This window comes from Helianthus annuus, chromosome 4 (genome assembly GCF_002127325.2).
Source record: "Helianthus annuus cultivar XRQ/B chromosome 4, HanXRQr2.0-SUNRISE, whole genome shotgun sequence".
NCBI lineage: Eukaryota > Viridiplantae > Streptophyta > Magnoliopsida > Asterales > Asteraceae > Helianthus > Helianthus annuus.
Window position 1 is genome coordinate 140,288,171 of NC_035436.2, and position 14,330 is coordinate 140,302,500.

Consider the following 14,330-nt stretch of genomic DNA (forward strand, 5'->3'; position numbering starts at 1 on the left):
AAAATAACAAACTCAAAACAAGAACAAAAATAACACACGTTGCGCACTACTCCCCGGCAACGGCGCCAAAATTTGACGTGATGTCGTGGTCACAATCAAATTTAATCCCAATAACAACTATATAGATAGTGGCAAGTGGGTATCGAACACAGGGAGTTTGTGGAAAATGTGCTATTTCAATTGTTTCTCTAAATTAACTAAGTTAACTAATTGTAATAAAAATAAATTTAAGAGTTGGTTTGATTAGATTGGTTTTTAAAACTAAGAATGCTAATTAATTTGCGAAATGAAAGTTGAGTTTGTAACAATTTGGAGACGAATGACCACCCTAGGTTTCCAGTTTGCTTCAACAATTGTGCTATCATCCACTAGAAAGAACTACATAGACATAGTTCGCGTGTAATTACTTATTGTGATAAAAGGGAACTAAGTACTCAGATTCCTAGAACGTGAGGTTGTTACCCGATGACCAATCAACCCTTACCCAATCCTACTTCTACCCATGATATCTCGATTGCCAACGGCACCAAGAACGTATGGTTTCAAACTAGAATTTCATAAGAATCAACAATTTACAAATAAGCAATCACACACCATGATAAACAAAACATAGATAGAGTTTACCATTCTAGAAATATGGAATCAAAACACAATTGTCTCATACAAACCTTCAACCTAGGATGACCATAAAGAACCTAGCCACTCATAGCTTCAAACAACATCTTAACAAGAGTTTCAATGTTCATATGGATCAAAAGAACCCAAACTAATGATTAGGATAATGTCTTTCTTGCCAAAAGTCTCTAACAAGCTCCCACAATCGAGTTCCAAGCAGGTGTAACCGAAAGCAGCTGATTAGCCCCTATAAATCCCCTTAAAATGATCATTTAATGCAAGAGTTACATGGAAGCATCAGTCGGAGCCGTAACCTACGGCTCTCAGCCATAGGTTATGGCAGTCAGCAAGTCCCCAAAGTCAACAGGTAGCCGTAACCTACGGCCACCTGCCGTAGGTTACGGCTGGCAATGAGTCTTACGCCTGGAAGCCCCTGTTTTACGGCTGGAACATTTGGCAAATGATGGGAGCCGTAACCTACGGCTGGGAGCCGTAGGTTACGGTTCTGAGTGACTTTCTTCTCCTTATTTCTTCATCAATTTGCCATTTCCTCACTTCTCGATTTCGCCAACTTCCGCCATCCTTCTAATCTTTCTAAATCCCTCATCTTAAGTACTTTAACACCTGCATCATTAAGCATAGAGTGGTTACCAAGTTCAAGCAATTAACCGAATAAAACATGGAATGTGCATATATTTAGACCTTTTAAGGGTTGTCCTACGGACCACCCGTCACATCCCACACTTACTCGTTGCTTGTCCCAAGCAACTCATTCAAAAACCATGTTCACACACACGCGATCGACATAAACCAAACAAAAACATGTTGTCCTTTTAGTAACCCATTCTTAACACCCAAAACAATGCACCCCTCTCTAAATCTCTCATCTCGGCTACAAATAAGCACTAGCATTTGTAAACTAGACACACAAAAGGCAAACGGGTGGTTGCACAACAATATGCTTGTACCTAAATCGGTCCTCCTCCTACGGGTGTCAAACATGAATGCAAATCAAAGGGGCTCTTAAGGTTGTAATAAGGCTAAGTGAATGGGTAGGACATGGAATATATATATGAAGTAGCGAAGGACTTGCCCGGTCTTTTATTACATAATGAAATAAACAAACAAACAAACTTAAACTTATATACAAGACAACTCAACATTACTTTTTTTTTCTTTTCTTTTTTTTTTCATTGCTTTTCCAGTTTTTTTTTTCTTTTCTCTTCTTTTTTTTTTCAAACATTCAACATAACATCGAACGTATCTACACACTACTAAAATAACTACTAACACTATAAGACCAGGTCAAAGCGGGTAAATTTTTAGGAAACTAGCTAAGGGGTAACAAATGATAGGCTTTAGGCACAAAATGGGCAACTAAATGTCCAAACCCCCGCCCCTCTCGCAACCATGCTCATATATATAATTAATGAGGTCCAACCCCCCAAATCCCACATTCGCACTCACCAAGATGAGGCTACCTAATTGCCCTTATCCTTTTTACATTCACGTTCAACTAAGGACTCAAACCGTATCAAGGCACAAGTTCTAATGCACCCCCCACCCGTTGCCACTCTCATTAAGGACAAGTATTATTTATTTACATGTGTGGCTTCAACTCTCACCAAGAACAAAAGGGTATCAAGGGTTACCGGTGCATCATTTGGAGTTAATCCCAGGTGTTCAAATTCTCACAATGTTTTGCTTGATTTAAAAATTTTTAAAACCTCAAAAATTTTCCCCCATCCCCACACTTGGGATACATTGGGATCCCCACACTTGGGATACATTGTCCCAATGTATGGTTATGAGGGAAAGATAGCTTTAACCAAGAACATCCTACTTGCTTGTATTCTCAAACCCCAAATTTTTTTTTAGATATTATAAAAGACACCACCAACTCTCACAACCCCACAACACATCAATTTCAAACACCACCCTACCTCCCAACCATAACATAAACATACCACATAAACATATATACAAAAATGTACAAAGGAGCAAAATACAACCTGGCTAGTAGTACTTCGGCTGTGGAGGCCCGAAAATGGATGTCATCATATCCGTCCACTCACCAAAGCCAAATGCTCCACCGCTACTACTGCTTCCTTGATCACTACTTGGATTTGCCTGTTGGTAACTCATAGCATGCGGATCCACCCACTGAGAATGGTGCAATGGTGGGGTGGGGTATGACACACTACCATCATGTGGTGGCAATGTGGTGTAGTCCACAACGGGCGGATCTCCTACAACTGGCTGCCCCGCATGAGATTGGTCATGCATGCGTCTCTGACGATCATCCAAGTAACGGTTGTTTGTTTCCTCTTCATGGGCATATCTATGAGCACGGTTCCATTGCTCATTTCTATCATAACTTCTTTTGGTAGCCCTTTCCACACTAGCACCCATGAAAGTTTGTTGATCAAATAGCACTTGGTTTGGTTCACTCCAATCACCGAAAGTGGGTGGCCGCCTTTGTTCAATGATTTGACCCATATCCCCCGAGTGAGCCCAGTATGGATCATAAGCCTATTGTGCATAATCAAATGCACTCCCCACGTAACCCGATTGTACACCAGCTCCCTGGACTCCCGCCTGACCGGCACCCCCTATCTGAGCATCTACCATGAATGTGTCTTCACGGTAATCATCATCTCCACTCACTTCATCATCCGTTGATTCAGGTTCCTCGGCCTCTCCCGGTCGTAACGGTCTCGCATCCACTTTCAATGCTCTCCACCTCCTCCCATTTGTTTTCAACTTATGAAACCTCTCCGATTCTGTGTAAGTCCACCCCGGCCCAAGATTCTTAAGGTCGAATGGTCTAAACCTCTTGTAAGACCCCTTTTCATCCCCTTTAATTGCCCCATATTTTTTAAGCAATGCCGTGATCAACCGGCAATGAGGTATAATCTTCCTCTCCCCACTATTCTTGCTCAACCATATGTTATGCAATATTAGGAATCGAAATGGGACTTTAGGAGAACCATGCATCAACATATACAGGATCGGTACCTCTTGGTGCCGCACTTCCATCTTGTCACCCCGCCTTGGAACAACATTGTACATGCACAATGTCAACAATAGCTTTGCTTCCATCCTTAAATTGCTTCTATATAGCTTCCCATATGTTGTACCCGGAAGGAAAAGATAATCAAGCATATTTTGCCATTGCAGATGCTGATTGGGCTCGTGATAGAGGTCTTTGAGACTCGGGTAGATGTACTCATGGGCTGGCTTGTCATCAAACTTTGCTATCCGGCGCAAAGAGTCATAAGACATTTCTACTTTCACTCCATTACACCATCCAACAAGTCTCATCTTGCTTGGGGCCTTAAACGGGGGACATTCAAGTGATGCCACCCATTCTTGAATCTGCTTGTCATACATCTTCTTTACCTCGCCATCATAACACTTCATAGCCGCCCCCAACCTAATGCATTAAACTTAGCCGTAATCCCGAATGGCCCGAAATCAACCTCCCGAATCTCCTTTTCACAAATGAAGGCTTCACCTCTTTGTTTCAAATTGTTCATTTGCTCATGAAACAGATCTTCTCTCCATTCTGCGGGTTGGTCTAGCAATGAACCGGATGTCCAATCCGGCTTTGGACCCCTTGGAGGTGCATCCTCCTCCGAGTCCGGGTCACCAACCCGGACCAATCTCCTTTTCTTTTGTTGAGCATTATCTCCTTGAGGCGCATTTGAAGAGCTTGCAATCCCTTTTCCCTTCTTTGTCACCATGCCTACACACATTCAAAGCTGCACAAACAACTCAAGTTAGTATTTTTCCCAATCTTCCCCACACTTGCTTCATGCTATGGGTATAGATGTGCAAAAACCAAAAATTTCATTCTTTCAAACAAAATTTCGGCATGATGTCCCCATAAATCAGAATTTTTCCAAAAATTTCCACTAGACATCAACACATTTATACCCATACATGCATTAGTTCACAAAATCCTACATCTATCATGTACAAGCAAGTGTGTATGTAAGCAAAAACAAAGATGACAACTTACAAACCTCAATGTACATCAAATAATGACAAGAAATTGCATACCTTGGTGTTGTAGAAGATGAGAATCACAAAAACTTGAAGTTCACAAAAACCCACAAAAAGCCCCAAATTTTCAGCACCCCTAGGCTCAAATACGACCCCAAAACAAAGGAATCTTCAAGATACAAGAGTAAATCTGGATTCCTTGTGAAATTTCACCCAAAATGAACCCAAAAATCACTGAAATCGGACTAGATATGAAGAAGTTATGAAGCTTTGAAGATGGTGGAACTAGGGTTCTTGAAAGATGAAGGTGAAGAAGATGAAAGTATGGTTGGGGTAGAAAGAACGAAATGTGTGGATAGGGTAAGTTATGTTTTATTAATTAGGTTATTATTATTATTAATATTATTTTCGGATTTATTGTTTTTTTTATATGCAATGCCGACAAGAAGGGAACCCCCATCATTTCACTGCGAGCCGTAACCTACGGCTCCCTGCCGTAGGTTACGGTTGTATCTGGGCAACAAAAAACTCACCGTAAAACAGGGGCTCCGAGCCGTAAGATTCAATTATTGTGATTGCCACCGTAAGCTACGGCTAAATGCCGTAACTTACGGCTCTCGCTGGGCATATATGGGAAATCGGCCAAAACTTTTATTAAGCCAAAAACTTTTTTTTTTAACTAAATAATTTTTATTGTTTTATGATTTTATTGAAAGCCTGAAAATTATCACCCTAACCCCCGTTAAAAACCCGTGTTGTCCTCAACACTATGTTCGGGAAATTCGTACGAATTTCCCCACACTTGTTTCAAACACCGGTTCTAAACGGGACTTTATTCAAAACACGAAACTAAGCTACAATATATACAAAATACCAAACCTGGGCCTCTTTCAAGTTTCCTCGTCATCCAATGGGCGTAAAATGAAGCCCACTTTGTCGAGCTCGAGATTGTTGATATCATTACCTTCCAAGTACGGTTTGAGCCGATGCCCGTTCACCGTTTGTTGCTTATTTGTTTGTTCATCTTGAATGTCAATATCTCCAAATCTCCCCACTCTTCGAACAACGTAAGGACCCATCCACTTGCTTTTGAGTTTCCCTGCGAACATTTTCAACCTTGAATTGTACAACCACACCTTTTGACCCACTTCAAAGTTCTTTTTCTTTATCTTCGCATCATGAACTTTTTTCAGTTTGTCTTTATATGCGGATGCACACTCATAGGCTTGATCCCTTATTTCCTCAATTTCATTCAATTGAAGCTTTCTCGCCCGACACGCTTCATCATAGTTTGCGTTCACCGTTTTAATTGCCCAATATGCCCGATGTGCCAACTCCATAGGCAAATGACATCCTTTCCCGTAAACCATTCGATAAGGAGTGGTATCAAGTGGAGTTTTGTAGGCCATTCGGTAAGCCCACAATGCATCATCAAGCTTGCTTGACCAATCTTTCCGATCCGTTCTAACCGTCTTCATTAAAATTTCTTTAAATTTGCCGATTAGATACTTCCACTTGACCACTCGTTTGCGGGTGATATGGTGTAGCAACGCGGTGGTTCACATTATATCTTTTTAGTAATTTTCCAAAATTGAAGTTTTTAAAATGTGAACCACCATCACTAATTATCACCCTAGGCATACCAAAACGAGCAAAAATATTAGATTGCACAAACTTACATACGACGGAATGATCGTTGGTCCTTGTGGCGATAGCTTCAATCCATTTTGACACGTAATCAACCGCAACCAATATGTACAAAAAACCATTTGAGTTTGGAAAAGGACCCATAAAGTCTATTCCCCAAACATCAAATACTTCTACTACCAAAATCGGTTGTAACGGCATTTCATCACGTTTCGAAATGCTCCCCATTCTTTGACAATTGATGCAATTCCGGGCATACTCGCAAGAATCCTTGAAAATCGTGGGCCAATAAAACCCACTAGATAACACCCGATAACCCGTCTTGTTCCCACTAAAATGCCCTCCACATGCCGATGAATGAGCATGGGTCAAAATCTCTAAAACTTCAGTTTCGGGAACACATCTTCGTATCACTTGATCAGCCCCGATTTTAAAAAAGTCGGGTTCATCCCATATATATTGCTTCACTTGACTAAGAAATTGTTGTCGTCTCTTCTTAGTCCAATGATTTGGAATTGCACCCTTAGCCAAATAGTTAACGTAATGGGCATACCAAGGTGCAACATAAGTAGAGACGGCCAACAAGTGTTCATCGGGGAATCGTTCATTGATTTCACTTGGGTCATCAACACATTCCAACGGGATTCGGGACAAATGATCCGCAACAACATTTTCACATCCCTTTTTGTCCCGAATCTCAAGATCGAATTCTTGTAACAAAAGCACCCAACAAATCAACCGGGGCTTCGCATCCTTCTTTTCCATCAAGTATCGGACCGCACTATGATCCGAATACACTATCACCTTGCTCCCCCAAATATAAGATGTAAACTTGTCCAAGGCATACACCACCACTAATAATTCTTTCTCGGTTGTGGTGTAGTTGAGTTGCGCCTCGGACAAAGTTTTGCTTGCATAGTATATCACCACCGGTTTCTTATCGACCCTTTGACCCAAAACCGCTCCAATGGTCGTGTCACTAGCATCGCACATAATCTCGAACGGCTTTGACCAATCCGGTGGTTGCAAGATAGGAGCCTTCACCAACTGTTCCTTCAAAACATGAAACGCTTGCAAACATTTGTCAGTAAAATCAAATGGAACATCTTTTAATAACAAGTTACATAAAGGTTTTGTAATTACACTAAAGCCTTTAATAAACCTTCGATAAAACCCCACATGTCCCAAAAAAGATCTCACCCCCTTAACATTCTTTGGTGGGTTGTAGAGATGAAATTACCCGAATCTTTGCTTTGTCTACCTCCATTCCCCGGTCCGAAATCACATGTCCCAACACAATACCCTCTTGAACCATAAAATGGCTCTTTTCCCAACTTAGTACCAAGTTTGTCTCAACACATCTTTTTAAAACTTTTTCTAATTCATTAAGACAAGATTCAAAACTTGGACCAAAAATGGAAAAATCATCCATAAACACTTCAAGAGATTCTCCGACCATGTCCGAAAATATACTCATCATACATCTTTGGAACGTGGCGGGCGCGTTGCATAGTCCAAATGGCATTCGCCGAAAAGCGAATGTACCATATGGACATGTAAACGTGGTTTTGTGTTGGTCGTTCGAGTGAATAGCAATTTGGTTATATCCCGAGTACCCATCCAAAAAACAATAATATTTTTGACCGGAAAGTTTCTCGATTATTTGGTCAATGAAGGGTAACGGGAAATGGTCTTTTGAGGTAGAGGCGTTTAGTTTTCTATAATCAATACACACTCGCCACCCGGTTACCGGGCGGGTGGTGATTTGTTCACCTTGTTCATCTTTCACTACCTGGATGCCGGATTTTTTAGGCACTACCTGAGTCGGACTTACCCATGCACTATCCGATATGGGATAAATGATCCCCGCATCCAACCACTTGATAACCTCTTTCTTTACCACCTCTCTCAAATTTGGGTTCAACCTTCATTGGGTTTCACGGGTCGGCTTCGCATCCTCACTTGTAATAATTTTATGCATCACAATGGATGGACTAATACCTTTCAAATCGGCTATCGTCCATCCAATTGCCGCCTTGTGAGCCTTCAACACCCGTATCAACTCCTCCTCTTGAGCTACCGCCAAGTTAGAAGCAATGATCACCGGTAAAGTGAACCTGCAAAGACCTATCACAAACACAAGAACCCAAAATTTCTTCTTCGAACTCCTTCGGGTCATAACCATCTATGAAATATGCTAAGAAACACTCATCACCATACACATTAGTACCATTAGTAAAAACATTTAATCTCATTTTTCTATTACCGAATGTCATGTCGACCGTACCATATCGACAATCAATAATAGCATGTGCGGTTCAAAAATGGCCGACCCAAAATAACATTTTGTTGTTGAATTGGGTCCGCGGATGAGTAATCTAGCACAAGGAAATCAACGGGATAATAGAATTCATCAACTTTAACTATCACATCCCGTACGATACCCCGGGGAAGTTTATGAGACAAGTCGGCTAGTACAACCGTTGTCTCAACCCGCTTCAATGGACCAAAATCGTATTGGTCATACAACCCCCCCGGTAGGATACTTACTCCGGCTCCAAGATCCAATAACGCCCTTGTGGTTTGAAAATTTCCAACTTGAATGTTTATTAGGGGCGTTCCCGGATCTTGTAACTTAGGAGGAAGGTCTCCTTTCAATACCGCACTTACCCGCTCCGTCAAGTCTACCAATTTAGGCACTTTTTGTTGCCTCTTTTGAGTACACAATTCTTTTAGAAACTTGGCGTAAGCGGGTACCTGTTTGATATCTTCAAGTAAAGGAAGATTAATTTTAACTTGTTTAAAAACCTCCCACATTTCCTCTTTTTGAGGACCCCGTTTTGAAATAAAATTTTTTTTACCCGGGTCTAATAAAGCCGAAGGAAACGGTACTTCACTTGACCCCTCACCCTCATTTACTTTTTCTTTTTCTTTAGTAACTTTGGGTTTTTCAAAATTGGGTTTTTTAGAAGAAACAATGGGTGGTTCATTTTCTTTCTCACTATCTTGACCCGTTATATCCTCAACCACCCTATCAACCAAATCCGGTGAAGGATTGGTTTTATACTCTTTCCCACTTCTCAAAACACTTACATGATGAATATTAACATTGTTACCTCTTGAAGTACCATGAGATGGGTTTACCTTAGTGTCGCTTGGTAATTGACCTTTGTTTTTCTTCAATTCGGACACTTCGGTTGCAAGTTGACCCATTTGGGTGGTCAAAGTTTGGATTGCTTTGTCTCGGGCCTCATCCTTTTAAATGCGAGCATCATCCATTTGGTTCCTCTTTTGCATCTCTGCTTGCATGCTCTTCAACATTTCCATCATTTCATTTCCACCCGAAGACCCCCCTTGTTCTTGACCCGTTCTGTAGGATCGTATTCTGACCCGAACGAGTCGTTCAGAGGCTTTCTCCTTGGTTTCAGGTGCGGAATTACAAGAAACTAAGGTAGAAACAGCAGGCAAATCACTTTAACTACTTGTTTTACTAATATCAGACGTTTACAGCTCAAATCTCGCACCGGCAAAGCTTCGGAACGATTTCTACACAATGTTCCAACTATTACAACTCAGATCGCTAATGAGGTATATATAGTGATTGGGAACCGCTTATTGGACAGGTCCAATAAGCGGTCCAGACAAGTCATAAAAGCGGTCCAAGGAAGCTGCCACTCGAGCGGTTCATACCATTGACGTTCGAGCGGTCCAAACACTAAATGGACCTAATGAGCGATCCAATATCTAAACCTATACAATTCTAACAAATTCTCATATTTACAATCAACTCTATTCTAAGACTCTAAGACTCGAACGAAGATGTAGTCGACAGACAACTGCACCAACAGACTCCCCCTTGAATGTTGACGGAATCTTCAGTGAGAGTCTTCAACAAGACATTCTCGGATATAGTTCGGTCTTCTTCAAGAATTCTGCCTGGATCTATCTTTCTTTGGCTATAACCTTCATCAGACTCCCCCTATCACCCTGCTAGGATAGTCGTCTGGGATTTTGTTACCACCATTGAAATTATCTCCTGGCTTCTCTCTGTTCAGCTCATCATCTCTGGTTCTGATATGTCTCCTGGCTATCTGTAGCAACAGGATCAGAAACCTGCAAAACTCAACCATACTTTCACAAAACAGAATAATTGTGATTCAATCTAATGAATCAACTTAATCATGTGATACTGTTCTCAATTAATCACTGATTCACAAATTTGAAACATTCCAATTTCTGATTCAACCTAATGAATCATTTTAAACATTTCAAACAACTTAACCAACCTGTCTGTTCATCAAGTTTAGCCTTTGAGATTTTGAAAATCAGCTTTTCACCATCAGTTGTCGAAAATCTTTTTGGATTTTTGAAAATATGAAACATAAATGCAAAGACAGAAATTTAAATGCAAAACAAACATATTTTTGTGAGTTTGTGCAAGAGGATCATATCAGTTTTTGAGACATAACACAAGCACCGTTAAGCTTTTAATCGTTTTAAGTTCTAAACGATTCACGTAGATTGACGATATAATTGTCCTCTTAAATTTTCATACAATTTTCAATCTATTCAGGATACTATTTAGGTATTTTATGAACTTAGTTCAATTCATGTGTCCCACCTCTTGAATATACTCCCGTATCCAGAATCCCAATATTCAGTCTTACAGGTATGAACACTACAATGATATCTGTACATAAATTAGGGGAAAGATGCGAGAACTGAGGGATCTCAGGTCAGAACTTCCGTTCAGCAGAGAGATATCAGCTTCGACTTAGCAGTGTGTCCCCTTTAGAGGATCTTTTCAGCTACAACAGATGATTATCAATTTTATTGTCTAATCAACTGAGGGCTTTATGCTATATTTCTAGCATTTTGTGGAAAGTATTAGCCAAGGACTAGGTCAGAACTACCGTTCAGCAGAAGTCCCGGAATAATACCCCAGACATCATAGAGTATAAACACCTAGTATATCAGAATACGAGACCTTTCAAACGAGATTTCAGGGGTTACCTATATATCCAAGTAGTGTTCCCCATGAATTTCATAAGTTTGAAATTTTAGGTTTATATCCCGAATAAATCTACTAAATGTACAAAAACCTATCATCACATCATCAGTGAGACCGTTTATCACATTTTACATTACATTTCTTTAGCATGCTGTGATAGTCCACTGATTTACTATCATTTCCTCTTTTTCACAACAAAACTCATTTTTAAATTTTTAATGTTTTTGACATTTTCAAATTTTCTAATTTTTTTAAAATTTTTCTCCCCCTAAAATCAAAATATGTTTCAATTTTGATTTTCTGGGAAAATTTGAAACAAACTGTACAAACTTGACAACCTGATGAGAATCACTTCAATTCTCTATCCACCTGGCATAAACAATCAGAACTCCCCCTCACAACAAACTATTTTCCCATTGTGATTTCAAAACACTTAAGTTTGTTTTAATCAAAATGGCTTTTCCGGAAAACTTAGTTTGTTTACCAAACAGTTTAGGTACGGGGTTACTTCATCATCTTGTTTTCTACACAAAAGTAGGAAAATCCAAGTACAAGTTAATGTCCTTGATTTACCATATGCTGTCCAGAATCCTCTGTACCACTTGTAAAGCATTCACAAACACAACTAAACCTCTTTACCGTTTGCATGATTGACGTTACCGAATAAAATTCAAGAAAGATGCCGATTCATGATCCACGATACCATCTTGGGATCTCCGGCAATTCCTGCAAAATCTTCAAACACAGATTTAAAAAGATGCCGATTCATGCTCCACTCTTACAAACCTGGGAGCTCCGGCAAGTCAGGTTTTTTCTATTTGAATAGTTTCACCCAAGCCTGACCAGCCTTGGGTGATTTTGAATTCTTGTTCAACAATGGTGGAAAATTTTTCTCATCCATTGTTAAACTAGAATTCTCGACCTTTACCTCAACACATGGCTCTTCTGGTTTTACCATACCAGAATCATTGCCTGAATGTGGCTTGTCTGACTTTAATGAGTCAGATTCATCGCCGACATGTGGCTCCTTTGTTTCCGAAGAAACAGATTCATCGCCAGGAAGTGAAAACTTCACTTTCTTCTTTTTCTCCTCTTTTGTCCTCAGATTTGCATCTGATGAATTCGACTTGCTTGACTTTGCAGTTGAGGAAGTTGATTCATCAGCACTCTTCTTCGATCTGTCGGGTGAACCCGAGGACAAAATCTTTTCGAGATATTCTCTCGCTTTCTTTCTCTTTTTCCTCAGTCTGTCTTTCTGCCCCTGTGAAAGTTTAACTTTCTTTTCCTGAATTGACTGTTCTTTGACGTTTTGACCCGAAGCTTTCAATTCTTTGGGCTTGACAACGACTGGTATCGTCTTTGCCATTTTCTGAGAATTAGCCCTCAATCTGTCATTCGATCTTCTTGGGCAATCTCGGGCAATGTGACCTTTGATGTTGCAGTTAAAGCACCTCCTGGTCTCATAACTCCAGTATTGGCAGTTAACAGCAATATGCCCCTGATATCCGCAGTTGTAGCACATCCTGTTATCATACCAGTTACCATTTTCACACCAAACGCTCAGATCATAACATTGTCTGGATTGGTGATATTCCTTCCTCAAATGTGCTGGTTTTGACGCTTTTGCACTGTAGTTCCTCCTGCACACAACAATTTTTGAATTTTCAATTTTTACTTTTTGTAATTTTTTCTTTTGATTGGATGATCGTACTGATGAGTTTTTTTCTTCATTTTTAAAGTTTTGATTCTGTTTTACAATCTTCTTCACAGGTTTTTGCTTAGAGCATTCTCCTTTTTCAGTCGATTGCAAAACCGTTTTCTGAAATTTTTCTTTCAACTTTAAAAACAATTTTTGTTTTTCTTTTTTAACATTTTCATCATCAGACTCTGTCTCAGACTCATCTGCTGAATAAAATTTCTCATTTTCCTCATCAGTTTTATCATCACAATCTTTGACTTTGACTTTGTCAAAGTTTGTAGCATTTGCACTTATCGGAACTGAATTGATCGGTTTTGGACAAGGAATATTCAACTTGTCAGATTTAGTCGCAAAACTGATCAATTTCTTCTCAAGTTTATCTATCTTGATCCTGGAATTCTTAGCTTCTTCCTCAAGCTGAGATATTCTCTCAAGATGAGACTTGATGGAATTTTCATTCTCAACCTTCAAATTTTCAAGAACAGACTTTTCATTTATCAAAATTTTGATCTGTTCCTGAAATTTTGATTCATTCGCTTTCAGGTTTTTGTTTTCAAGCTTTATCCAGAAATCCTCATCTTCTGGCGATTTCTTTTTGCTTTCAAGCTCTTTTACCAACTCTTTGATTCTCTTTTGAGCGCTTTCACCTTCTTTTTCAAGTTCGACAATCTTCTGAAGATGGGAATTTATCATCTTTTGTTTTTCAATGTTGTTTTTACTAAACACATTTCTCCCATCTTCAAGAATTTTCACTTGCCCCTCAAATTCTTGATTTTTCAAAGTCAAACTGTTAAAATCAACCAACAGTTTGTCATTTTCGGCTTTCAACTTCTCACAATCTTTTTCCAGAGAAAGAATCTGATTTTCAGCAACGTGCTTCTCGTCTTTCAGCTTTTTGACTTCAAATGCCAAACTTTCTATGTCTCTCACGAGTTTGTCATTTTCAGTCTTAAAGTTTTTCGCATGTTGAGCACATTGTTTCATTCTTCACCGATTCTTCAGCTTTTGAAGTTTCTTCTTCCTTTGCTATCAATGTACCTGCACAAAACAATTTAACGAAATCAAAAGGATTTCCATTATTATCAATATAACAACCTCGTTTGAAATCGTATTTCAGCACATGTTTTGTCCTGATACATTTAGTAACCCTTTTGTGCATCTCTTCAATCACATCTGAACTTAGATCTAGCACATTATACTCCAAAACCTTGATTCAAATCTTTCTTTTTCTTTCTATCTTCAAGTTCATGAGCTTGAAGTTTGCTGATGAATTGATTTAGAGGTAGTTTTGAAAAATTTGAGTTCTCCCTTAAATTCTTCAAACATTCACCCCATTCAATCGGTAATGCA